This window comes from Myotis davidii, unplaced genomic scaffold (genome assembly GCF_000327345.1).
Source record: "Myotis davidii unplaced genomic scaffold, ASM32734v1 scaffold93, whole genome shotgun sequence".
NCBI classification, from domain to species: Eukaryota; Metazoa; Chordata; class Mammalia; order Chiroptera; family Vespertilionidae; genus Myotis; species Myotis davidii.
In genome coordinates this window covers 10734981-10762217 of record NW_006292095.1, presented here as the reverse complement: position 1 = coordinate 10762217, position 27237 = coordinate 10734981, and the positions used below count along the sequence as shown (strand labels likewise).

Sequence of the window (27237 nt, the reverse complement as noted above, 5' to 3'; positions counted from 1 at the left end):
AGGTGCATCAAAAGGGAGTGGACTGACAATTCTTGGGGGGAAAGGGGGGTTGGGGTGCAGCAAGAGACTGGACAAAAATCATACACCTATGGATGAGGACAGTGGGAAGGGTAAGAGCAGAGGGTAGGGTGGGAACCGGATGGAGGGGAGCTATGGAGGGAAAAAAGAGGAACAACTAATAATCTGAACAATAAAGATTTATTTAAATATTAGACAATGGGTTTGGTAAGAATAGTTTTTATATAGACGTCTTGTTTGATGTCGGAAGTAAGTTATTGCAGCATCATGTAGATCTGCTAATCTGATCCACTTTATTTACATTTTGATTTCATGAATAGTCTGTCTTTGATTAGCAATGGCTATTAACATTTTGCTTTGATTTTGTTTCTTGTTTAGCTAATCATTGACCAGCTATAAATAAATCCCTTAAGAACTCAGGAAGTGAAATCACAGAATTTTTTTGTAATGCAAATAACTGTCCCAACTGTAGTGTTTTGTAAACTCCCAATTATTTATTACCTCTGTAGAGAAATGAGAGAATAAAGGAGTTAATTTACGGGGACAGTAAATTTTCAATTCAGAAGAAGCCATAGACCTATTCTTTAATGCCATGTTCTCTCCTCATCTGCTCATTAAAAGGAAGGCATTTCTTCCTCAAATAAAGAGTTGCTTTTTCTTGCATAGCAGTTCTCAGAGTATTTGTTTGCCAACCGCTGGTTTGACTCCAAGGTCCTTTAAGGGAGTCTGCAAGGTCTAACCTGTTTTCTTGAGAACGGCTTGTTTTCCTCAGTGTGAACAGTGGGCACAAATACTGGCACCATATACATGTGAGGACAGTGGCACCAAACTGTGTAGTAATCACTGTATTCTCATACTCTGTTTTCATAAAACTCAGATTCACCTAAGACTTTTGTTGATGAAAAAGTGGAAATTGAAAAAAAAAAAGTGAAAATTATTGCCCTGGCCAGCATTGCTCAATGATTAGAGCATCTGCCCAAAGACCAAAGTGTCTCAGTTTCCATTCCTGGTCAAGGGCACACACCTGGGTTGCATGTTCCACTTCCAGGTGGGTGCAGGAGGCAGCCAATTAATGTGTCTCTCTCACATTGGTGTTTGTCTCTCCCTCTCCCTCTCCCCTTCCCCCACTCTCTTTTCTTCTCCCTCCCTCCTTTCCACTGTCTTTAAAAATCAATGGAAAAAGGATATTCCAGTGAGGATTAACAAAAACAAAAAAAAATAAAAATTATTAATTTTATTTCATCTCAATTTCTTGAATACAAGTCATGTTGTTATTCTTTTTTGATAAAATGGAGAGTACACATAAAGCACTCTGCAGTTAAATTGTGAGTTGAACTAGCTGCTTTCTTCATGAATGCATTTTTAGTTAAAGAAAAACTGATAGGCAAACTGGTTATTCAGACTTACATATTTGGCAGACATTTTCTTGAAAATTGGTTAAATGAGCATGACATTTCAAGAAAAAAATAATATTTCCCTAGCTGGTTTGCTCAGTGGATAGAGTGTTGACCTGCAGACTGAAGGGTCCTGGGTTCGATTCCAGTGAAGGGCACATGCCTGGGTTGTGGGCTCAATCCCCAGTGTGGGGCATGCAGGAGGCAGCCGATCAGTGATTCTCTCTCATCATTGATTTTTCGTCTCTCCCTCTTTCTTCCTCTCTGAAATCAATAAGAATATTTATTGCAATAATAAAATTTGACCTTTAAAGCAAAAATTAGATTTTTTAAAAACTATGAATCTCACAACTTTCCAACACAAGGACTTTTCTGATAAATTGGTATTGATATTAAAAAAATTTTATTGAATAAAAAAAGTCAACATTTGTAAGATCAGCATTAATTTATTGGACCAGTATTTTCCAAATGATCAATGCATCATATTATAAAATCATGCATGGGTAAAAGATCCATCTAAAGTATAAAATGGGATTTAATGTGACAGTTTGAAAAGTTCATCGGTAAGGTTTCAGATTCCACACTGCAACAAACCTTTTGGTGTAACAAAAAAGGAATAGCACAATTCCTTATACAAGATATTAAAATACTCCTTTCTTCACAAGCTACATAACTATATGAGGCAGCCAATACAATACATTGCAATAGATTGAGTTAGAAGTGAATATGAGAATCCAGTTGCCTTCTGTTAAACCAGATACAGTAGCGTCCCCCCTTACCCACCGGGGATATGTTTCAAGGCCTTCAGTGGATATTTGAAACTGCAGATAGTACTGAACCCTATATATACTATTTCTACCTATGATAAAGTTTAATTTATAAATTAGTCATTGTAAGATTAACAACTAATAAAATAGAGTAATTATAACAGTATACTGTAATAAGAGATGATATGAGATAGATGATACAATGCCTGCATGATGAGACAAAGTGAGGTACTCAGAATGGCATGCAATTTAAAACTTATGAATTGTTTATTTCTGGAATTTTCCAGTTAATATTTCTGGACCACAGTTGACCGTGGGTAGCTGAAACTGCAGAAAGGGAAAATGCAGATAAGAGGGGACTACTGATGTTTGCCAAAATGTACAACTAAAGTTTTTCCTTGTTTATTTTGGAATATGTAGTTGTTTTTCATGAAAACATGTGCTATTTTAATATGTAATGGGTTTGTTTTTTTAATGAATTAAATATATTTTTAACTTTTTGTTTTAATTTTTAATATGGTACATTATTACCAACTGATGTAACCTACATAACCAAAATTTCTTTGGTGTGTTCAATAGGTTTTACTAAAATCCACTGGTGTTAAACATTCTTAAAGTTATTTTGTTCCTGGTTGAATAGGGTAGGCATAGAGATCTGCAGTTATCAGGGGATTACATAGATTTGGGGCTATAGGTGATTTAGTTTGGCTACTGCAGCTAAAGTCATTCAGAGCTAGACTGGAGGAAAACAGTGTCCAGGGCCCTGCAAGCTTGTGTGCTAGCCTCACCTTTGATGAGGGGCATCTACTTATGCCACTTACCACTTTCTAGAGACCAGCCCAAGAATGATTGCATGTATGGTGGTTTGGGGGAATGTACCTGGATGAGTACCTTTCAAGAATGCCTAATCCTCCCCTACCACTCCACCACACCCCTGTTATATCCCCATTACACCCCCATTACCAGATGTAACAAGTTCATTTTAAGAAACTTGGAAAAAATATAAAAGGGGGAAATTAATACTTGTAACTTACTAAACCTAAAGGCATGCATTATTAAATTCTATTGTATTTTCTTTGTATTTTTTAACATACAGTTTTACAAATAAAACATTTTTAGATACAAAGGTTTAAGGCAGTTTAACACAGTTTTAAAAATAAACGTGTAGTCTTTCTCTTTCAATGCTTTCCTAATATGACTCCTATTTTTATTTAACATATTATCTATATATTTAGAAAATTCTCACCCACCCAGAGATAAGCATTTTAACATTTGTGACGAACAGCCATGCAAGTATGCACACACACTGATGTTTGTATGAATGGGGTTGTCTGTTGCATGCTGCTCTGATGGTACCTGCATTCGTTCTCAGCTCTAGGCCTCACCTTTGCAGATCAGTAAATGCACACCTGATGTACAATGATAGATTACCCTGTAATCAAGGCTCTTTTTCTTGGGGAAAAGACTAGAAGTGGTGGTTGATTGGAGAGTTAAAGTGAAAAATCTCAGACTTGAGATTTTCAAGTAGTCGGTGCAAATGCAGGTCCTCTGTCATCCTCCTTTTCATTCCCTAGTTTGTGCAGCCCCTAGGATTTTAGAGAAATGATGGAGCTGGAACCAAAAGAACAAAGTAGTCTAATTAGTGGCTGAGGTTTGAGGAATGTCGGTGTGTGTGTGTGTGTGTGTGTGTGTGTGTCTTTTTGTCCTTATTTAAATACCTCTCAAGAGGTCAGGGAGATGAACCTCATCAAACATTAACAGGTCAGGATATTATGGTGACTTCCTGTTCACTTCTCTCTTGAGTTTGGCAAGCATTTGAGAGGAGGGAGTGATAAAAAGCTGAATGAGGGTACAGTTCTGTTCTTGAGTATTTAGTAGGGAAAATGACTACAATAGAAGGCAGAGAAAGTGCCAAATTGAAGGTATAGATAATGATGAAGCTGGTATCTATGGAGAGAATGAGATAAGACCTCCTGGAGGTCTGTTGACCTACTAGCTGGAGAAGGATTTCAGTAATGCCTAGGGGGCTGGCCGATATGATGAATTTCAAAACTGAAGGAGCCGTGATCTGGTGAGGCCAAAGAAGTGCACAGAAGGAACAGAAGGCAAGAGCACTGACAGGGATAATGTGCCAAAGAGAGGGAACCAAAAGATACCAGGTGATGATGGGTTTTGTTCTGTGAATAGGAGGAAACTGGTTCACTCCCATCACAGACTACCTCTCACCGGCATACGTAGTCACTCAGATAAGCACTTAGGAAATAAGCAAACTGGTAAAGGAGCCTGGGTTTGGAGGGGTGTATTAAGAAGACATCCATTTGTTATTTCACAGATTGTACAGGTCAGATAGAATTCCAGGCACAGGTTAACTGGATCCTCTGTGCATGATCTCACAGGCTGAAATAAGTGTGTTGGTTGGACTGCAATTGCATCTCATCTCCCCAGCCCCCATGGTTGTGGTAGATTTCAAGATCTTGAGGTTGTTGGCAGTAGGGTAAGGAATAATATTTTTTTAAACTGTCTTTTAATTGAGCCACTGCCATGTGCCAAATACACAAACTTACATACATTATCGGTTGACCCCTAATAACAACTGTACAAGGTACTATTGTCCTCTTTTGACAAATGGAGAAGAGGGCACAAAGTGTACATGGAATACTGTCTTTGTGTGGGGGTTTTTTCTCTTCCTGATGAGCAGAGAAAGATTCCTGGTGGTTTTGCTTGCTTTCTGTCTTACCCACAGAAGCCTGAATTTGGATGGAGAGGAAAGCCTTTATTTAAAAGTCTCATTGTCATTCCTCCATGACAGGAGGGGGGCATATTTGCATAACAAAACACTGATGAAAACATTCCCTGGACAACTTAAATAACCTACAGCTTAGGACCCCATCTCCTCATGAAGCAGGTGTCTGCTTGGCAGCTTTACAGAAGAAACATGTTTTGGCCACAATACAGAAGATACTGGTGTCTCCAAGTTTTGCTTTTTTCTGCTTGAGGTTGAGTGTGTCTCTTTCTGTCTGTTGTTTTCAAACATACCAAAATATAAAGAGAAGAAACCATCATTCATATTTAACTTACCAAGATTTCAGCACAACTAGTTTTCCCCCTCTTTCTTCCCCTCCTCTTTAGTCTTTTTACAGTTGAATTGTTCCTATGAAGTCGATATATTTAGTTATGTCTCTTAAGTGTCTTTTAATGCAGAGTAGTTCCCTTTCCCCAGTTCTCCCTTTTTTATGCCATTGATTTGTTGGGAAAAGTGTCAGCCTTCCTGAGAACAGACCTCGGGTTTTTCCGTTTGCTTCCTTTAGGGCATCCTTTCGCTGTTCCCATGTCCAGTACTTACTTAATTACTCTACTTGCAGCTGAGTGAAAGGCATGATTTGATTTGAAAGGTTGGTTAAATTCAGGTTCACCTTTTTTGTCAAGAATATATACGAGGTGGTGCTGTGTGCTTCATGAAGTAACTAAAGGTTGGGTTATTTTAAGTTAGGCTATGCTAAGATAGACCAGTGGATTCAGGCAGTGATGGCACAACGCCTCCATTTTAAGACACAGACCTTCATTTTCATGGTTTCATCTATTGATCTTTCCTATTTCTATTTGTTTACCCTAAGATAGTATAGTTAGTTCACCCCCCCAAAAAATTAATGTGCAGTTCTTTCCTTTTCATTCCCAATTTTGAGCATAAGGGATTGGCGCTTGGTTATCTGCATTAGTTATCACTGTTTTGTGTGATTTTTTATTTATTACTTTTCTCCCCATTAGCTTTCCCTATGATTTTTTTTTCCTCAAGGTATTCTAGTGTGCGGCCACTGCTCTTTCTGAATCCTAGAGACAGGGAATGGGTGGCTTTTCTTCTTCTTCTTCTTCTTTCTTTTTTTTTTTAATGGAAGGAAATTCCTGGGCTGCCTCAGTAGGCAGAGCTTTAGAATGTCCCTCATTTGGGGGAATGATGGGGTTTTGTGGCCTGGAGGTGCAGGCTGCTGGTGTAGTGTCCCCAAGTGCTCAGTGGGACCGGTCATCATTGGAGTATAATGCATTTCTTTGGCTGTTTATCTGGTTACAGCTCCTTTTTTATCCACAGAAATGACCACTCCTGCAACCTTGCTGAGGATAAGGATTTTAGAAAGAAAAAGTTGGTTTTTTAAAAAAAATTATTCAGATTCCTTAATTAGGAACTGCAGTAGGACACTGGGATTATTAGTGGTTACATAGAATTGGTTATTTTCTTCTTAATTGTAAGAATATTTAAGCAGAAGAGTAATGAAAAATAGTTTGTGTCCAGTAATTTTCCTCAATGAAATTAAACTAAAAATGGAAAGGTGAGACATGTAACAGCCAGGATGGTCATCAAAAGGAAATGAAATTTATCTCATAAAGAGTGTCTTTGAATTATGCACATAAAATAAACATAAAACAGACTGTGCAATGATATTGACTAGATGCTTTAAAATAAGCTCAGGGGGCAGAAAGTTAAATATTTAGATTAGTGTGGAATGTTAGCTTTGTAGCAGTGTGCCATTGATGGAGTATTCCTGGAACACGTCTCCTCTGCTTGTTTTAACATCTGACCTTGGTCCCTTGAATGGAATGTGTAGATGGGAAGACACTCAGCTATATGGGTGCGTTTGTTTGACATTTTCTCTTTGTTGTATAAGCCATTTAGTTGTTTCTTTGCACTCTCTTTAATACTATTTAAAATTTGGTGGCTTTCTAGAATCAAGACAGTGTGGATCTGTCATTTCATTATGAACTGTTTGGATTCACTAACTCTTCCCCCCAGAAAGACTAGACACTTGAGTCTGAGACTGAACTTGTCTTTTTCATCCTGTGTTTATAGTGAGGAGATTGATTCCATCAACACTCTGGTGCCCTGCACAAAGATGGAAACTTAGTAGGCACTTTGGAATGAGAATGTCTATTTTTCTGTCTCTCTCCCTCTACTAGATAGTGTATCATCCTATGTAAACTGATTCATTCTGTCTGGTAGGCAGAAATGGAATGGCATTAATGGTTTTCTAGTTAAGTTAATTTCTTTTCATATTCTCATGGCCACTTAATTTCACAGTGGTATTTTTCCTGTTGTCTATTTCTTGTTTTCCTTATGGATATTATCTATGTAAGAACAGTGCTTTCTTGACTGATGTGGTTAATTTTCTCACCCGAGGATATTATTCCATTGATTTTTAGAGAGTGGAAGAGAGAGAGAATTATCCTTGTGAGAGAAACACATTGATTGGTTGCCTCCTGCTTGAGCCCATACCAGCGCCGGGACCGGGGAGGAGCCTGCATCCAAGGTACATGCCCTTGACCGGAATCGAATCCAGGACCCTTTGGTCCGCAGGATGACGTTCTGTCCACTAAACCAAACTGGCTAGGGCTGGTTGTGGTAATTTTCAATGGATGATTTCTTCATCATTTGGTTAAAGGAAAAGCCGGTAGCTTTCTTTTTTCCTCTCCTATAAAATGGATAATAATGAGCATTCCTCACGGCTGCTGGTTTCTCTTTAATATGATAATGAACTCCCTGTTCTGATTAACCTCACTGAGCTGCAGTGGGAATGAGATGTGTTCTGAAATATATTAAGCACTGCATAATGGCACATTGCAAATGGTATTGCTATGCCAGGAGGACTTGAGGCTCAAGGCTTAAACACAGCTTCATTTGGAGTGTCATTCAGAATGCAGTTCCTCAAGTACCATTGCTTCTCTTGACTCCTGGGCTCTTACAAAGTCCGAAAATTGCATTACACGTAATACAGACAGAAATTGTGATGTAACTGTCTTTTGGCACGTTGCTTTCTCGTAAATAGGAGAATGATCAGTAACCAAGAGGATGGATAAGAGAGTTTATATTTATAAGTAGATTGTTACCTTGTTTTTAGTGTTATCATTTTCAATGGTGATTTTATAATTTCTCATTTTTAACTTTTTATTATGGAAAATTTCAAACATATACAAAAGTAGAGAGGTTTTTAGCATAATGTTTTTAACGGTTCGAATCAAGATTCACATTTATACCATCTCTACATTTGGTTGGTCTCTTGAGTCTCTTATAATAATTATTCTGTGTTCCTTTTTCTATCTTTTTTCCCTTGCCTTGTATTTATTGAGGGACCCAGATTGTTTGTCCTCTAACTTCCTGTAGTGTAGATGTTTTTTATTGCATCTCTGTGGTGTTATTTAGCATTTTCCTGTTTAAAGGCTTGTTTAAATTTGGGTTAGAATTGGGGGTGGGGCAGCATGTACTTCTCTCTGGAGGTACATAATGATTAGTTGTCTCTTCTTTGGTAATTTCAACAGCCATCAATTCACTTTACCTAGATCTGCTAGTTAATTGCCTGTTCCTTGTTATATTTAGTTGTTTGCTTGTCTTAGCTATTTTAATGTAGTTAATGAAATTTAAAAGTCATTTTACATATTTGCCAAATAGCCTTATATAAAGACTAGAGGCCCAATGCACGAAATTTGTGCAAGGGCCTCGGCTCTAGCAGCTGCATCGGCTTACCTCGGCCCTCGCAGCCCCCGCTTCATCTGGAAGGACATCCAGCTGTTTGATCTAATTAGCATATTACACTTTTATTATTATAGATTATACCAATTTACATAGCCAACAGCCATGCACCAGAAAACTCGAATTTTAATTTTTGTATTTCATAGATGAGGTATCTGAGGCTAAAGAAGAAACAGAGTTATCCCCCAAATCATACACTACAATACCCAGAGTTTAATATGAGTCTTGCCTTAATTCTGTACATCACACTAGCTTCCTTCTCTTCTTTTATCACTGCCCCAGATCATTACTCATCTTCATTTAGGAGAAAGTAAGAAATAAAGAAGGGAAAGTGAGAGATTAAAAGAAAGGAACTGAACAGTGAGCAGTAAAGTTAGACACAAAATGTTTCCACAACATTCCCCAGTTTCTCCTCATTTTGATGCTCTCGTGCTTATGACACAGCCACTGATTATCATTACTTAAGTCTACTAATTCATTGCCTGATCCTCTGTATTTTTCAATATATATATATATTTGACCAAACACCAGTGGCTTTAGAATCTTAATTTCAAACTTTGCCAGAAAGAGTACTTTTTTTTGTAGCACCTTCTCCCATGCCCTTTAAAGACCATTTATTAATACTATAAAAAGTACCAGAGCTTGAATCCTGTGAGAACATTCCAAGTTTAGTCCATCTAAGCAAGCCATTTTTTCCTAGCACTTCTATCTTAATTTATCAGTGGCTATATTTATGAAGAAATTTAATCTAGACGTGTTCAGTAAACCTTGTCATTAAAAGGTATTTCAAAAGCCATTTTATTATATAATAAACATTTCTCTAATTTATTTCATTTAAGTTATCTTCCTAAAATAGTAATTTAATTTTACTTTTGGCAAATAGTTACTTCTCAAAGGTTGAGCCGAATTTTGAATGTAGTAATGTTACATAGAAGCTAAATTTAGTAGTTAGCAGTATCCCACTTCTAGTTTAAATCCAAGTGGACTTTTAAAAGTCTAAAATATATTGGCCTCTCCCAAGACCCACACTCTGATATTAACAAATGCCAAAAGAGATGTGCAAACAGGAAACTATGTGATCCTTTAAAAAAATTTAAAATCATATAGTCATTTTTCCACTTGGCCCTCACCCACCAAAATCAAAAGGATCTACAATAATCCTGTGGAAGTTTTAGAAGTCTTTGTTTTTCTTCCCCCATCTCACTATTTATATGTTTTAAATGCTACCTGATACAGCAAACAAATGTAAATGATGTCCTTTCAAAGTCCACTGACTTCCTCTCTGAAGTAATCTAAAATTCTGGAGCCATAATACAGACCATCAGATAAAAGTGTGATACTTTATATTTGAGAAACATGAAGTGCCTTCAATAATTAAATGGAGCGACAAGAGCAATTTTTTTTCCAATTTCTAGAAGGAATTGTGTCACTCCTTTAACTGAATCAGAATGAGATTTTAGTTCAGGAGCATGGAAACTCCTTAGGGGACTGTGGGTAAGTAGATCCTGGTATAGAAAAAGGTGTTTGATGGGCCACAGACTCTAAGGCCAGGGAGGTTGCTGGACTCAGGACCAACCACATAGAGCCCCCATCTCTGTCACTTGTGACATCCCCTTCAGTTGGCCTTCTGGACTCTGCCCAGCCACTCAGGCTTCCCAGCCTCCGGCCACTGCCCTATTGAATTCTCTGAATACCATAGTCAGTGTGTGAGAGTTCCTTATCACCAGTGAAATGTACTGAATTATTGTGAAATATTGATGCATTTAAATCCCAGATTAACAGCAGTTTATAACAGACCTCCTTGTGATGAAACGTATTTTTAATAGGCTGGGAAGCCCCCATTGCCCTCAGGAGAGAATCTCACCTCCTTGCACGGATTCAGGCCCTTCATGATCTGCACCTCTGCTCCTCATCCTCAGCCACCAGTCTGGTCGGTACTGAGCTCCTGGCAGTCTCTGTTGACACATGGCGTGCCTTCTTTACCCCTAAGCTTTTTGCCGGAAATTCAATCCTTTTGCAAATTAGCTTCTTGTCCTTTAGAAGTCACCTTAACTGTGTCCTCTGGAAAGCTTGCCTGACTCTATAGAGGTGGATTAATTGCCATACTGGGCTGGTTACTGCTATAGAACTGTGTTGATTCCTTTAGAAAGAATATGTCATACTATATTGAAATTGCCAGTAAATAATCTATATCCCTCTGTAATCTCTAAATTCCTTGAGTAATAAGACTGGGCTATGCATAGTGTTAGATGCATAGTAGATGTTTAATACTTGTTAAAATTTTGCTCCAGTTCTGCTACTAACTGACCAAAATCTATATACCCGGAAACTTTCACTCATTGACCTATTGTTAATACCCGGGCCTCAAGAATAAATCTAATCCCGTGTTTACATGATAGCCCTTCAGAATCTAGATTTCTGCAGAATGGCTACCCAGAAAGAATGAGAGGAGTGATTTCTTTTCTCTTCTCTTCTTTTCTTTTCTTTTCTTTTCTTCTCTTTTCTTTTCTCTTTTCTCTCTCTCTCTCCCTCCCTCCTCCTCCCTCCCCCCCTCCCTCCCCCGAGGATATTTTTCCATTGATTTTTTAGAAAGAGTAGAAAAGAGAGGGAAGACAAAAACATCAGTGTGAGAGAAGCACATCGATTGGTTGTCTCCTGATTGAACTCTGATCAGGGCCTGGACCTGGGAGGACCCTGCAACTGCAGTACATGCCCTTGACTGGAATCGAATCCGGGACCCTTCCGTCCATAGGCCAACACTATCTAAGCCAAACCAGCTAGGGCCAGAAGGATTTCTTATACCTGGGCAGAACATCCTTACTTGCTAAAGAACAGTTGTCAGGGATAGAAGAATAAAGGCTAGCTTTCCTCCTAGAGACTGGTAGGCAAAGATCTTAATGGTTTTTGTTCCCACCCCCTGCATCCTGTGCTGGGCCCCAGCACTGTGTGAGAAAAGGGAGGAAGAAATAAAGCATAGATACTGACAACATTCAAGTAGGACAACAGTTATAAGAAGTTCTTAAAAGTGACCTACTGAGATCAAATTTTTTAGCTTGATTTTATGTTAACAACTTTGAAGGCTGGGAAGCCCTGAAGTTAGCTCTGGAAACACACAGCCTTAGGAAAGCCTTTCTAAGCTAGATGGCTGCCCCTTGACTTAGATGAATTACATTCCAGGCAAGAGGAAGAACAGGTTTTAAAGTTCATTGAGAAGAATAACTTTAAGAAATCATAACTAGTTTTATGCAGCAAGAGGTGAGTTGATGGTGTGTAGTGGATATGGGAAGAAGGAATAAATGGAAATTCTTATTACAGTTAGGAGTTGTCTTTGATTCAGAAGAAATTGAGAGCTATTGAAGATTGTAAGAAGGGAATTAAATCATCAGGAAGATCTGATAATGGGTTTTGAAGGAGATGTGACTTTGTTTTATGTTATGCCCAGATTTCAAGATCCCCAAGAAAACCACACCAGGGAGCCAGTCCGATGCAAAAGCAGAAGGTCCTTTATTGAGCTAGCTAACTCGACCCCGCCCTCCGGTCGACTCAGCGATCGGAAGCAGAGTGCCACCCGTGAGAAAATCAGGGCTTTAATAGGGGGGGTGGAGTGAGGGGAGGGGAGCTGACTGTGGGCCCTGCCGATTGGCCAGGCGCAAGTCGGGTCTCGTTACACAGGATGTGGTCATCTCTATGGCGCGCATGTTCCTTGATTATCATTGGTTAGTTTAAAGAAATCCCGGCTTCCGGGAAGAAGGTACTTTCCTGAGCACATGGCGACTGCCCCAACATGGAGGATCCGGGGTGAGATGGAGGGCATAGCCCTTACCCTTTCATTTTAGGCATTTTGTCATACCAAAAAAAAAAAAAAAAATTAAACAAATTGTTGAGAACGCATCACCAAAACTGTCAGGGTGATGATTCAGAGAGTCCTCTGTGGCTCCGTCCTAAAAAGGGCATGTTAGCCTGTTTTTCTGACACATACTCTTAAGAAACTTTCCCAGTGCTACTATCCGCACCTCCATTTATTTCCAGCACCATTTGCCCCTTGGTCCCGATTCTCATCTAAAGATATTCGAGTGTGGCAAAAATAACTTTTCCAACAAAACCTTGAAATAAATTACTGTAAACCCTCATTCTATATTTGCAGCAGGGACAGGAATTAACAGCTGGAACAGCCCTGGGAGCTAGTGTGGGGTCTCCACACCGTGGAGGCCTTGCCCTAGCCAGGATCTCACAGCTGCCCCGAGAGGCCTTTTCTGGGGCTCCCAGCCTCGCTCTGGATGATGCTTGTTCTCTTGCCCCCAACCACCAATTCTCCAGGTCCCTGAACTACCCATTCTCACGTCTTTTCCTAAATTTTCGTGAAAGGTCTCAGGACAGCTCTCCAAAGAGTTTCTCTTTTGTGAGACATTTGTGAACTCCGATCACGTCACCCACTAGTTGGCCTGCAGCCATTGGTTACATACATATCTCAGCCTAATCTTTACATAATTTACCATCCGAGCCCCGCAGTATACGTGCAGGGGGCTTCCTGATCTGTTTACCAGACTGTTCCCAGCCCCTGCATCTCGTGCTGGGCCCCAGCACTGTGAGAAAAGAAAAACTTGGAGGAAATCCAACATGAAGAAAATGATTGAAAGATTGGAAAGAGGAGCTGCTATGAGAAAAGGGTGAAGTAACTGGATGGGTTTAGTTCAGAGAAGAGGGAAGACATGACATAGGTAGAGAGAACAGTCAGAAGTCGCTTTGCTTGTTTCATTTTAATCGTAGTTATAATATCCATAAAGATACTTACAAACATTCTCCCTCGTTTAGTGTTGGACTATTTGTGTCGGATGTTACAGTGCTAGGATGGATGGGGTGAGATGCTCAGTCCCTCCTGGAGGACTTTGCTCCCTGTGTTTTCTCTCTCTCCTGATTTGCTGTGAGATCTGATGGTGAGCTGATGTTCATGGACATGTAGGATGTGGGAGTGTGGAACTCCTGCAGGTATGTTTGCCTGATGGGGAGCCCGGACATTTGCTGAATCTTTCCTCCTACCTCATCAGGTCTGAGAGCTGGTAAAACCTGGAGTCAGGAGGTAGAGTATGTTTGGCCTGTGGGAATCTTCAGGTATGAGACATTTGGAAATGATGATGATAATGATAGCAGCTATTATTCATTCAGGATAATCCATTGAGCTCTTTATATTCATTATCTCATTTACTCTTAACAACCACCTATTACAAAAGTACTATTATTATCCTCATTTTCCAATGAGATATTAGGCCCAGATTATTGAAAAAGTGTCTAGGGTCATAATTGGTAAGCTGCCTATCTGGGTTTAAAGCCACTTCTGTCTGGCCACGGAGCTTAATGTGATCTCATTTTTCTTAACTTTATTGAGATATAATTCATATACCATACAATTCTATTTTTTGTATATTATTTTTTAATTGTGATAAAATATATATGACATAAAATTTGCCATTGTAACCATTTTGAGTGTACAGTTCACTGACATTAATTATATTCGCAATGTTTTGCAACATTTACCACTATTTCTAAAACTTTTTCATTGCCGCAAACAGAAGCTAACCATTATGCAGTAATTCCCTATTCCCTCCCCCTAAAAGCCTCCAATAGTCTCTAATCTACATTCTGTCTCTAGATATTTAATAAAAATGGAATCATATGTGTTCTTTAATGTTTGGCTTCTTTCGCTTAGCATACTGTTTTCAGGGTTCATCAGTGTTGTAACATGTTAAAATTTCATCCCTTTTATGGCTAAATAATATTCCATTGTTTTGATATACCACATTCTGTTTAGCCATTCATCTGTTGGTGGATACTTGCGTCATTTCCACCCTTTTGCTGTTGTGCAGAGCCCAGGTTTTAACCAAGAAGTACATTACAACATAGCCGAGGACCACCCTGGAATGGGATCTCCTGACCTCAGTCCTGGGTGTCTCACCATGTTGCAGGAGAGTCCACGTCATACTGGCACTTCGTAGTATTTGCAGGAATCAGACATACCTGGGTTTTGAAATACATGTCTTTCTCATGTAGTTGTGGGACACGTTACTCAGCCTCTCTCACTCTGGGTTTTCTCAATATTTAAGGTGGAATAATATCTACCCTTCAGGGTTATTTTAAGACAAATAATACACAGTAGTTATTTTTTTAATGGCTCATTTGCTGGGGTTTAGATATGTTCTTCTGTATATTTTTACTGACATGGAATTTCACAAGTATGAAATGAAGAAAAATTTCAGTTCTGTTTGTTTTTGTAACATTGGAAGAATAAATGTTTTCTTTTTTATCCCCCAAAGGGCCCTTATGTTCCTTTGTGTTTTTACCCCTTTAAAGAAAAAACAGCTGAAGGAATAATACATGGCCATGGTAAAAATTCATAAAACATAATGAGCAAAAAAAAAAGAGTATGTGAAATCCTCTATCCAGAGATAATCACAATAACATTTAAAAATATATGTTATGCCACCGGGAGTTTTCTAAATCCATTACATATCCCATTTAATTCTCATGACCCCCTATGAGAACAGGTGTTCTCTTCCTTGTCTTCCCCTTCTTCCTCTTCAACAGTTTTAAGATTAGGAAACGTGGCCTTTTTAAAATATATATATTTTTATTAATTTCAGAGAGGAAGGGGGAGGGAGAGATGGAAACATCAATGATGACAGAGAATCATTGATCAGCTGCCTCCTGCACGCTCCCTACTGGGAATCAAGCCTGCAACCTGGGCATGTGCCCTTGACCTGAATCGAACTCAGGACCCTTCAGTCTGCAGGTCAACACTCTACCCACTGAGCCAAACCAGCTAGGGCAATTTGGTCTTTTTAATTTGGTAAAATTAAAATTGTGAAGTTACTAACTTACCCCCATCACATAACTCCTGAGTGGCTCAAACTCACAGCTCCCTACCAAAGCATTGTGCCGATTCCTCATGTAGAGCATGTACGTGTGTGTGTATTCGTGGGATTATACAATACATGTTGTCCTGCAAACTGTTTTCTTTTTCAATGAGTGTTAACATTTTTCCATATTTGTAAACATAGCTCTCACACATAGTCATTTTCAGTAGCTACGATATGCCCTCTTATAGTTACCTAGCCTCTAGGTAAGAACATTAAGGTCCTCCTCAATTGGGGTGTGTGTGTGTGTTTAAAAAAAGCAACCTCATATAACCATCTTCATAATGCCAGTTCCAGATTTGTGAGGGATCTTGCAGCATTGGGGTGGCTTGGGCAAGCCCTTTCTCTTCTAAAACATTCTAGTAACTGGCTCTGGGAGGTGAAGCACCCCACAAACTCCTGGGTTCCTGTGTAGATGGCCCAGCAAGGCTCAGAAGTCATGCCAGAGCCAGCCAGCTTCCTGCTCACCCTCTCACTCAGACTTCCCTAGTGGTGCATATCAGACTACAACTGGAAAAAAACTTCTACCAAAAGGCAGCGTTTTAGGGTTTGCTGGTAATCTATTCAGTACAGACCCCAGAGCCTCATGAGTTACAATTGCTTATTATTTCCCCAAATGAAGAAGCAGCCTAACCCAGTTCTTTTGGTATTTCAGTGCTTCTGACCAGGTTAGGATGCCCTGTTCCCTCAAGTGACCTCTTCCTGTCACTCACATCCCAAGAGTAAGTGTATTATCATCAGGAATGAGGAGATGTGGTGGTGGTGTATACATTAGTACTTGCCAAGTTTTCACTGTTTATCTTACTGGAAAGTCAACAACATGACTGTTAACCTCCTGCACAGTGAAGATCTAGGCTCTTTGTTATGGTTGTTATCAAATTCTGTGGTTAAATCTTTCTGATTTTATGAGGCACAGAGATGGAATAAAGGAAATAAAGTATGGCCAGTCAGGAGGCTTGGGCGCAGCGACACCTGGAGCTGCTGTTGTAACTTGGGGTCTGCAGCTGGTGGAGTGGTGGTCAGGGAATTGGAGATTGGAGTCTCCAAAGGTCCTGGGCCAGTTTTATTCGCAAGGTTAAGTGGACCTCTGAGCAGATCAGATTCCCCTTGAGAAGCTGAAGGGTAGTGAGACTTCTTTTAAAGGAAGCCTTCTCCCAAAAGAGCATGTTGTTGTTTTAAAAATAAAAAAGTACACACCATGTAGTCACCAAAGCTTTATCTTAGAGCCATTGTCAATTTGTTCCCAGTAAAAAGGGCTGAACAAGCAGAATGGGACACAAAAGAATGAGGAAGAAACCGTTAAGCATGAAGGCACACATTCCAGAGCACCACTCCCTGCCGCTGCCTCCACGCAGGTACAGCCCCGACAGTTTAATGAGCCGAGGAACATTCTTGTAATCAGAGAGCTTCTAGGGTACAGGCAGCATCATTCACACCCCAGATCGTGTCCGCGGCATCTTTCCTATGGCAGTGTTCATTGCTGTTGGCTAACACCGTGATACTGTGCACTTACTATGTGCATCTCAAATTCTCATTTACTTTTTATAATTAACGTATGTGATGGTCTGTATTTGTATCTGAGGAAACTGAGGCTCAGAGAAATTAGGTAAATTGTCCAAGTTTGCACAGCTGGCACATTTACAACTAAAAGACTTAAAAAGGAGAAACACTGGCTTAACTTTCAGGTGACACTTACTGAGTCACTTTTCACCACATTTCTGGACATACCTCACGTGTAATACTCATACAGGGGCATTTGTTCACCTCTTGTCCATTTCCTTTTCAGTGATCATTTGCTGACTCCCTTTCCAGATGACAAATCACATCTTCCTGGTAGCCCACTTTCAGGAGATGAATAAGGACTTTCATTTTCAAATTCTTCCCCCTACCCCGCCCCGGATCATCAAGATACATTTCATTAAAGAGGATTTACCTTTCAAGTTTGTAGATAATGAGGCCCTTCTGTGGCTCAGCATCACTGCCCCCAGTTTGGGCTGGAGAAATAAAAGATGAAGGTATTCATCCAGCATCTGCTCCTCAGTAGGCACTTAAGACATTAACAGGGTTGTGATAAATTTGAGAGAAAATAATCCTGACTAAATTGACATTTTTAGATACTGTGGGTCTATTTGTGCATGCTGGCCCTGAGCTGCATTTAACTTTAAGAACTAGCTTAGTCTCTTTTTGTTATTTTTGCCTGGAGACTGCCCAGTTACTTCATCCATCTTGTGGCCTCATGGTTCAGCACTCTCAGAAAACACTTTATTCAGTTCCATCATAGAGTGTGCCGGTGGGATTGTCCTTCAGTGGTGACTTGTGGGCGAAGGAAAGCAGCCGTAGACAGCAGCAAATGTACCTGGAAGTGGAGTTTGCTTTGTACTCAAGATTTAATCTGAAGCCACCAAATTATAAAACTGACCCAATCAAGGAAGGAGAGTTTGGAGGAGATGGGAAAGAAGGGCATGTTTCTGAGTTTCTGTATGCTTGTGAACCAAAAGTTCGGGGTCTGCTGATGGCCTTGTTATTACAGGTTTTTCATAGCTCACGGTAATTGGCAGCATGAGACTTTTCAAATTTAAAGGATTGGCTTCTAGCCTCCCTAAAAGAGATACTAAAACACCCCAGCACAGAGAAATGTCTGGCAGCCTTCGCTATATCCATCAGCATTGTGGTACTAAAACAGCCGATACTAAGTACGTACGAATTTCTTTTCGATGGTGGTGATGATCGTCATCAGGCATTCGGGTCACTTTTAAAATATTATTTCAAGCGATGGCCACCACAGTGCCATGATGCGTAGATGTCCTCATTATTTTGTGTCTTCCTTTCTACTCCCTCCAGTATTCCAGTAAAGCACAAGTTGTTGACGTTTCTCACCTATCATCTCTTGTCCAAACCTGCAGTTTCTCGTGCTTCTCTCCTTTACTCATATGCACATAGTATGTCTCCCAACTAGTTCCTGTAAAACTTGTGCCAAATCTACCTTATGGATATGCTCTTCTTTTTATTACAAATTTTAAAAGTAAATTTAAGTAATAATTATATATCATCATGGCCTGGAAAAGCAGATCAGAATTGTCATGTTTTCAAAATAGCTTCTTGTGTTATTCATCCACCCTATAACAGTATTTGTTTTGTTATTTGAAGGCAGTGTCCCATCTTTTCTAACTTGGTTTGGAAGTTAAGCTTTGGCTAGATAAAAGTACCATCTTAACACAATGGTTTAAGAGCATGAACTCTACCCTGGCTGAGTAACTTAGTGGTTAGAGTGTCTTCCCAATATGCCAAGTTTGTGGGTTAGATTCCCAGTCGTGGCCCATACAAGAATCAACTAGTGAATGCATAAATAAGTGGAACAACAAGTCATTGTTTCTCTCTCTGAATCTCTCTGTGTCTCTCAAATCAAGAGAGAGAGAAAGCATGAATTCTGGGGCCACACTGCTTATATTCAAACTAGTGGCCCGATGCACGAAATTAGTGCACGGGAGGGAGGGGTTCCCTCAGCCCAGCCTGCACCCTCTGCAGTTGGGGACCTCTTGGAGACTCACAGTTGAACATCCCTCTCACAATCTGGGACCACTGTCTCCTAACCGCTCATCTGCCTGCCTGCCTGATCGCCCCTAACTGCCTCTGCCTGCCTGATCACCCCCAATGGCCTCCGCTGCTGGCCTGATCTCTCCTCCAACTGCCCTCCCCTGCCGACCTGATCGCCCCTAACTACTTCTGCTTGCCTGATCACCCCCAATGGCCTCTGCTGCTGGCCTGATCTCTCCTCCAACTGCCCTCCCCAACCGGCCTGATCACCCCTAGCTGCCTCTGCCTTGGCCCCCACTTTCTTACACCTTACACCAAACAGCTATTGCCTTTAAAACTCCTCCTTAGCCCCCACCTTAGGTTCTGCCTTCGCAGTTCACCCAGATTAGGTTCTGATTGGTCGGTTTCTATGCCAGTCAGCATCAAAAGCTCCACCTCCTAGGCAGCCATTGTCTCCTTGCAGTTCACCCAGATTTGGTTCTGATTGGACAGTTTCTATGCCAGTCGCTGTCTCCGGGCCTGACCGGAGAGGCGGGGCTAATCAGCGGCCCCCTCAGCTGCTGGCGAGGCCTGGAGAAAAAAAGAGGCAAGGGCTGATCAACAGCTGCCATGGAGGCTGCAGATCAGACCCTGCTTCTCTCTCCAGGCCTGATCTGCAGCCCCCTCGTCAGTCAGTGCTGGGTCGCTGTGGCGCCTGCAGTGCAGCAGTCATTGCAGAACTGACTTCCGGTGTTCAGTCGTCCGTTCTGTCATTTTAGACATTATGGACCCTGGCTCTTTATATATATAGATCATGGCTTCACTCCTCCTAGCTGCATGGCCTTGGACCTGCCACTTACTCTCTCCAAACCCTTAGCATCTTCCATTTGTGATGAGGAGGTAATAACAGTCCCTGCCTTATAAGGATGTTTTGGAGAATAAATGGGTTACAGTTGTGAAGTAGTTTGCATAGAGTATGCACTGTATAAGTATCCTTATATTACCATTTGACAGGAGAACAGTCTTGTAGACGAGCCACACAGCCACTCTGATGTACAATACTGAAATCCCTTTATAGTTTCAATTATCTACCAAAGATGGAAAAGGCTGTTTAGGCACAAAACAGGCAGAAGAAACACTTTAATGGGCACTACAGTTCTGGACTAAAAAAACAAGAGGAGGTGAAGGTGTGTTATGCAAAAGGGACAGTATTTTCACTCAGGGCGTATTTATTGAGTGCCTATTTTGTGCCAGGCTGTGAAAGGGCACAGTAGTGAATGCCACTGAATAGTGTCCTACCCTCACGAAGCTTACCAGGGTCTCTAGCAGAGTGGAGCTGGGCAAATGTTTTTATGTTGTCTGATACAAAACCATTGCTTTCTGGAACTTTAGCTCCTGTTAAACATCCACCATTTACTGCAGTCATTAGGAACTCCAAGCCCTCAGAAAGGCTGGCAAATACTTCAGACCTCAGTTGCTCGTGTCAGGGAAGGAAATTGCTTGGGGAAGCTGTGGTGAATCGTCAACCCTGCAGTTGCAGGTCTCGGGAAGGAAGAGGAGTGAAAATGTCCTGTTGTGACAAATAAGAGGAGATAACAGTCGTCACTAAGGAATCGTTTTCTTCGTGCTTATGCTCTGGGTTCCCTTCAGCTCTCAGATCAAGTCCTTTAAAACTATGGACATGAAACGGCTGCGGTGACTGCTCAGAGGGAAGGCAGAGAATCACTTACTGGGGGGCGGGGACTCTGGCCAATTGAATCAAGACCAGCGTGGTTTTGGGATTTCCTCGTCACACTTGTTTTGTGGGTCTGAGTTGGCCTTTCCTGCAGTAAGCTTAAATAAAGAGTTGCTCCAGAAATATGTGTTATGAGAGAAAAATTGGAGAGAAGAGAGTAGAAGTTATTAGGAAGCCAGTTCAAAAGTCAAGAGACTATTAAAGCAGTCCAGGTGAGAACCTGCATTTGGGTGGCAAGAAGTAGGGGTTGAAAGGAAAAGATAGTGAGAAAGGCACAGAGGAAACGTAATCAGGAGAAGTGAAGTGCAGTGTGCAGGTTCTGGACTGCTCTGACTTTGACTCACACCCTGGTTTCATCACTTGCTGTGAGTCATTGGGTTAGTTACTGAATCTCTGTGCCTCTGCTTCGTCATAATGTAAGGGGCTAATGTTAGCACCTCCCACAGGGAGCTCTAGCACAGTGTATGGCACACAGATGAAGTGTGCTCAGTAAACATTAGCTACCATATTACTGCTATGAGTATCATTATTATCAGTATCTTTGCCACCTTTAATGTTATTAGGACTTGGCAGTTGTTTGGGTATGGGAAATTTGGGGAGGTAAGAAGAGGAATTAGTTTATGAGTAACAGTGAATTTACTTTTAGGTGAGTTGAGTTTGATGAATTTAGGATGTCTACATTGGAGGAGAAATCAAAGCTATAGATTTATGAGTTATCCTAAATAGAATTAATAATTGAAACATTAGAAGTGGCCAACAATGTGATAATGAGCAGGTAGACGTAGAGGAGGATTAAGCACAGACTTAATTTCTGCTAGTGTCTCCAGCACTTAGCACTGTTCGTTTTCTGTGCAGAACACAAAAATTCCAGTTGTAATTTGTGCTAGTTGGTGCTGAACATGTCCTTTGCATTTTTGCCTAAGTTTTTGCATCTTCCTCTATATTTATCTTCTTGGGGAACCAGCGGAGGTGTGTGACCTTCTGTGCCATAGAATCTATGGGAACTGTAGTTTTCCAGCAAATTACCACCAACTCGGTGGCTGAAAACAACAAAAATCTATTCTCTCGCAGTTTAGGAAGCCAGAAGTCTGAAATCGAGTTGTCAAGCAGTATTTATTTTTGGAGGCTCTGAGGGAGAAACTATCCTATGCCTCTCTCTAGGCCAGTGGTTCTCAACCTTGGCTGCACATTAGAATCACCTGGGAATCTTTAAAATCCTGATTGCAGGGGGTAGGACTAGCTTCTCATCCCCAGACTTACAGGTACCTCAACTTCTCATGCCTGAGGGCAGGATGCCAGGGCTTGGGGAGGGAGCAGTAGTTGCCCATCTGACAGTCATTGTGTGGTTTGTAAACCTATTCCTGTCTAACCCTCCAAACAGGCCTATGGACCCTGGGTCTTCTCCCCACATCTCAGAATGAAGAAACCAAGGCTCAGAGACACCAAGTGACTAGCCCAAGGCTGCACAGCACTGGCAGGGCTGAGTTCCACTCTAAAGCTCAGGCTCTTTCCTTCCAGCCAGTAGAGCAGTGGTTCTCAACCTTGGCTGCACGTTACAATCACCTGGGAATCTTTTTAAAATCCTGATTCTGGGGCCTCATCCTCCGGAAATTCTGTTTCTTTGTTATGGGGTGAGGCCACAACATTAGTAACAAAGAAACAGAATTTCCGGAGGATGAGGCCCAGAAATCAGGATTTTAAAAAGATTCCCAGGTGATTCTACTGTGCAGCCAAGGTTGAGAACCATTGCTCTAGGCGCATCCTAAATCCAGAATGATTTCATCTCGAGATACTTGAATAACTACACCTGCAAAATTCCTTTTTTTCAAAAAGGTTACATTCGGCCTTACACAGTTTGGCTCAGTGGATAGAGCGTTGGCCTGAGGACTCAAGGGTCCCAGGTTCGATTCCGGTCAAGGGCATGTACCTTGGTTGCAGGCACATACCCATTGGGAAGTGTGCAGGAGGCAGCTGATCGATGTTTCTCTCTCATCGATGTTTCTAACTCTCTATCCCTCTTCATTCCTCTCTGCAAACAATCAATAAAATACATTGTTTTTTAAAAAAAGGTTACATTCTGAGGTTCTAGGTAAATGTGAATTTTGGGAGGACGCTGTTTAACCCACTGCAGAAGCCAGCGCACTGTGCTGGGCCGCAAAGCTGGGCATGGCCCATGTACATTCTTAGCTGTAACACCAGAAGAGCATCCCTAACGGATGGTCCCAAAATAGGCCTCGAATGGCTCCTAACAGACACAGATCGACTACTTGCTGAGGTATGTGAGTGGGAGCTGATGGCTTAACGGAATCCTTGATTTATTTTTCTTATTTCAAAATTTATTTTTCCCCATAAAAAATGGAATTTGTCATCCTGTATGAGCTTTCCGTGTTGATTGCTGGTTTTTTCTGGCCACATTCTGCATCTGTCAGGCAAGCTGCCCTAGGACTCTGTCCCTGGGTTTATTCTAGTACATTGAGTACAAAAGCTAGAGACGCAGACCACCTGTGCTCCTGGAGCTGGCCACCACCTCCAGTGATGGGGCATCCCCACTGCAGGGAGGGATGGTGCACGGGAAGGAACCCGAGCCTTGGCTTCTGATCCCAGTGCAAACACTGCAAGTTAGCTGAGACCTTGGAGAGATTGTTTTCTCATTGTTAACATGAAACCCATTGCTGCCAAGTCCCCAGAGCTTTCAGTGAGGTTCCCAAATGACGATGTACGAATTCTTGGCTGTGTATAAAAATGTATGCAAATATAAGGCGTTATTAAATCAGGGTAGGAATGTAATCTTATTTAAGAATAGCATCTACATGTCTCATGTTCTTGCTCTTTCTGTGCATATTTCTCTCCCGCACAGAATTGAATTACCTACAGTTTTATCATTTCCTCCTCTGAAGGGCAAGATGGAAGCATATTTTTTTTCCTCCATTTTATCAAGAACAACAAATGGGTGATTTCTTGCTATTTTCTGATGCACTGTGCTAGGCACTGGGGTGAGCAAAGAATAAGACGTTAAATCCTGGAGGTTGCTGCTGTGGGTGGGAGGTGCAGGTACAGTAGAACAGAGAAGGTGCTTCCTCTCCACCACCCAAGTATGTGTGTGTGGGGGGAGGGAGGGACGGGCGGGGGAGTCCTTTGAAGAATGAGTAAGAGTTAAGCCAAGTGAAAGGAGGGGAGAAGAACACCCTAGGCAGAGGGAACAAGTGTGTGTTTAAGGCCTAAAAGTGGGAGAGGACCAGGTATAGTCAAGCAATGAAAATGATCTAGACCTTGACGGAGAACCGGGTGAGAGCAGGGCTGGAAAGAAGCAAGCCAGGTCCTGTGGGGTTTTCGAGGCTGTGATATGTGGAGTTCAGGCACTATCCAACAAGCAAAGAAATCGCAGAAAGGTTTTTGTTGTTGTTGTTGTTTTTTAATATATTTTATTGATTTCAAAGAGGAAGAGAGAGATAGAAACATCAATGATGAGAGAGAATCATTGATCGGCTGCCTCCTGCACATCCCCAACTGGGGATCGAGCCCACAACCCAGGCACGTGCCCTTGACCGGAATCGAACCTGGGACCCTTCGGTCCGCAGTCCGATGCTCTATCCACTGAGCCAAACCAACTAGGGCCCCAGAAAGGTTTTAAGGGGAAGAGTGACATTACTGAATTGTGTATTTTAAAAGCTGTCCTGGCTGCAGTGTAGTGGCCCATGTAGTATCAGGAGGCCTTTTCAGTAGTCCAGGGTGGGAGGAGATCAGGTGGATGAGGAGATAGATTAACTAGGACCTTGGTGAAGCATTGAATTTGAGGGAGAACCGGGTGGCCACCAGGTCTCTGGCGTAGGCAATTGAGTGGCGTCTTTGGCTGAAACCTGGAACCGAGGAGGACAGGCCACTGGAGGGAGTGTGTTTAGTTTCAGACACGTTGACCATGAGATTGCTGTGCAATATTTCCACGTAGAAGTATCCAACGAGCAGAGGAAATACAGGATTGATTTGAAGTTCTTGGACCTTGTGTTCTCAACTACACTCAGATGAAGTCCACTAAGAGAGGACTTTTCCCACTGTTTCTAAGAGTCCTTCATCTTTATCTGTTTCAGTGTGATCTTCAACTGGTGCTTCACCTTTTGCACTTTTGTTTCCTCATCTAAAGTAAAAGGCAGACTAGATGACCTTCATGAGCTCCTAGGTTTAAACTTTCCTCAAGACTGCACCTCTTTCTTTCAAAGGGATTGGGGGTGGGGAAGTTTTAGCTCTTGTTTATCCAAATCCAGTGTGAGCTCTTTTGGTTGCATATGTTTATGCTAAGAGAAAAGCCTATTCGTTGTATATTGTATATTTGTTGTATATTGACCCCTCAGTAACATTGTCCTCAGGTGCACAAGGAGAAAGAATATAGCTGGATCTGGTGCAAGGGGAAAGCCCTGGCCTGCTGATCTCTTTTGGCTCCCTGGGGCCTGGCTCTCCTTGTAGTAGGGTAGTCAACATTCCTCTCAGGAGGAATCTTATCCCCTCCCTGAACCCCATTTCATCACAGTGGGGCCAGGGAAGCAAACCTTCCCTTCTTTTTTTAGCCTTCCCATTCTTTTTTTTTTTTTTTTTTAAGAAGGAGGGAAGGGAGGGGAAGGACAGGACATTGACGTGACAGAGAATCAACGTTGCCTCTTGTATGGGCCCTGACCCAGGACCTAACCCACAACCTGAATATGTGCCTGGATCAGGAATCGAACCTGCAATATTTTGGTGAATGGGACAACACTTCAACCAAATTGAGCCAGCGCAGCCTCCCCATTATATTAAGTTTGAGCAGGATGGGCAGTGAGTAAGGAAGGTAACCACCCCCCCCCCCAAAGCCAGGCTTAACCCCCCCCCCCCCCCAAGCCAGGTTGCTCCCTGCTGCTGCTACTCCTTCAGTTGGGTACCCACATGACGGGCTCCTGCTGTGGAAAACCTTTCTCCAGACATCAGAATTTTCTCAAGACCACATTAGCAACCAGAAAGAATGTACACGTGCAGAAAGCTCATTCAGCTACTGCCCTCTTTCATCGAAGGGGAGGAATGGGTTTTCAGAGTCCTCAGCCTCATACTGAAATGTAGGTGTCCATGAGGATGCTTCCCTGGAGGTGCAATCCAGACCTTGTCGGGCTGTCCCAATGTCCTCTGTTGCTCTGTCACAGTGGCTCTGAGCCAAGCAAAGGGTGTACAGCTGTGTCTGTTCTAACCCTCCAGCTAGCTTCTCTCACAAAACAAGTCCAGGATTATTGCTTTTCCTTTGCATTTTCTCTCCTGCAGTGTTCTCTCCAACAGGTACTAAACTAAGCTTTTTGAAAGCAAATGTATAACAGTTTGCTCAAGCAGCTAATAATATAATAAGAAAAGTCATATATTGCCCTAACCGGTTTGGCTCAGTGGATAGAGCGTCGGCCTGCGGACTCAAGGGTCCCAGGTTCGATTCCAGTCAAGGGCATGTACCTTGGTTGTGGGCACATCCCCAGTAGGGGGCGTGCAGGAGGCAGCTGATCGATGTTTCTCTCTCATCAATGTTTCTAACTCTCTATCACTCTCCCTTCCTCTCTGTAAAAAATCAATAAAATATATTTTTTAAGAAAGTCATATAAATAACTTACAGTGATGGCTTCCCAACTAAATTATTATTAAGAATCCCTTGAAGAGCAGACTTTCTGATTCAGTGGGTCTGGGTGGAACCAGGAGTGTTATTTCTACCAGGCTCCCGGGGCTGCTGCTGGTCCCCGACCACTGTCAAGTGCATTGTGGTGCTGGAGTGCAGGCAGGAAGGTATGGTTAGGGCTTGGGAGTGTGGAGGAGGAAGGAAATAGCTCCAACCTTTTTATGTTATTTTACCTGTTATATTTATTTCCTGGGTCAGATTTTTCTGAACTTTGTGAGGCCATAAAAGCTCACTCGAGGTCTCCATGGGCTGCGAGGGACTTCGGGCTCTGAATCCATGTCAGGCAGGAGACCTGATTGTTCCAATCCCCGTTGTTTCATCCTCCTTTATGTCTTTCCCGTGCGCTGGCTGTCATGCCCCTCCCTCCCAGACAGGGTCCCAGGGGCGGCAGGAATGAGTGCAGACCTCAAAGGTTTTTGAAGAGGAGCTTACTTTAAAAACTGGTCCCCGGGTGAGAGCTGCTGCCAGAGCAGCTGCCAGAGGGTGTTCTCTGGAACCTGCTACCTCGGGGACTGTCACGGGGGTTGAGGTCCTTCAGGTCTCCCTCCACCACCAAGTATTTTATTCAAAAGGGGTTCTGGGAAAATTAGTTTGAGAAAAAGGTTCCGTGGCTTTTATTTTTAACTTTGAAAATTACTGCTCTTAACATTTGCTCTGAGTTGAGCCTCATTTTGCTCGTGTGTGTGTGTGTGTGTGTGTGTGTGTGTGTGTGAG

General features: G+C 41.9%; 1 protein-coding gene and 1 long non-coding RNA gene across 2 annotated transcripts in view; both read left to right on the top strand.

Annotated features, from left to right (window-relative positions):
- The window catches only part of RBPMS (RNA binding protein with multiple splicing), an 85156-nt gene that overhangs the window by 52217 nt on the left and 5702 nt on the right, over positions 1-27237 (top strand). The gene's annotated exons all lie outside the window — the stretch shown is intronic.
- Positions 22579-25672, top strand: LOC107183378. The gene is made up of 3 exons (XR_001514170.1): positions 22579-22682; positions 22919-24238; positions 24474-25672. It is a non-coding gene; the product is annotated as an uncharacterized LOC107183378 (long non-coding RNA).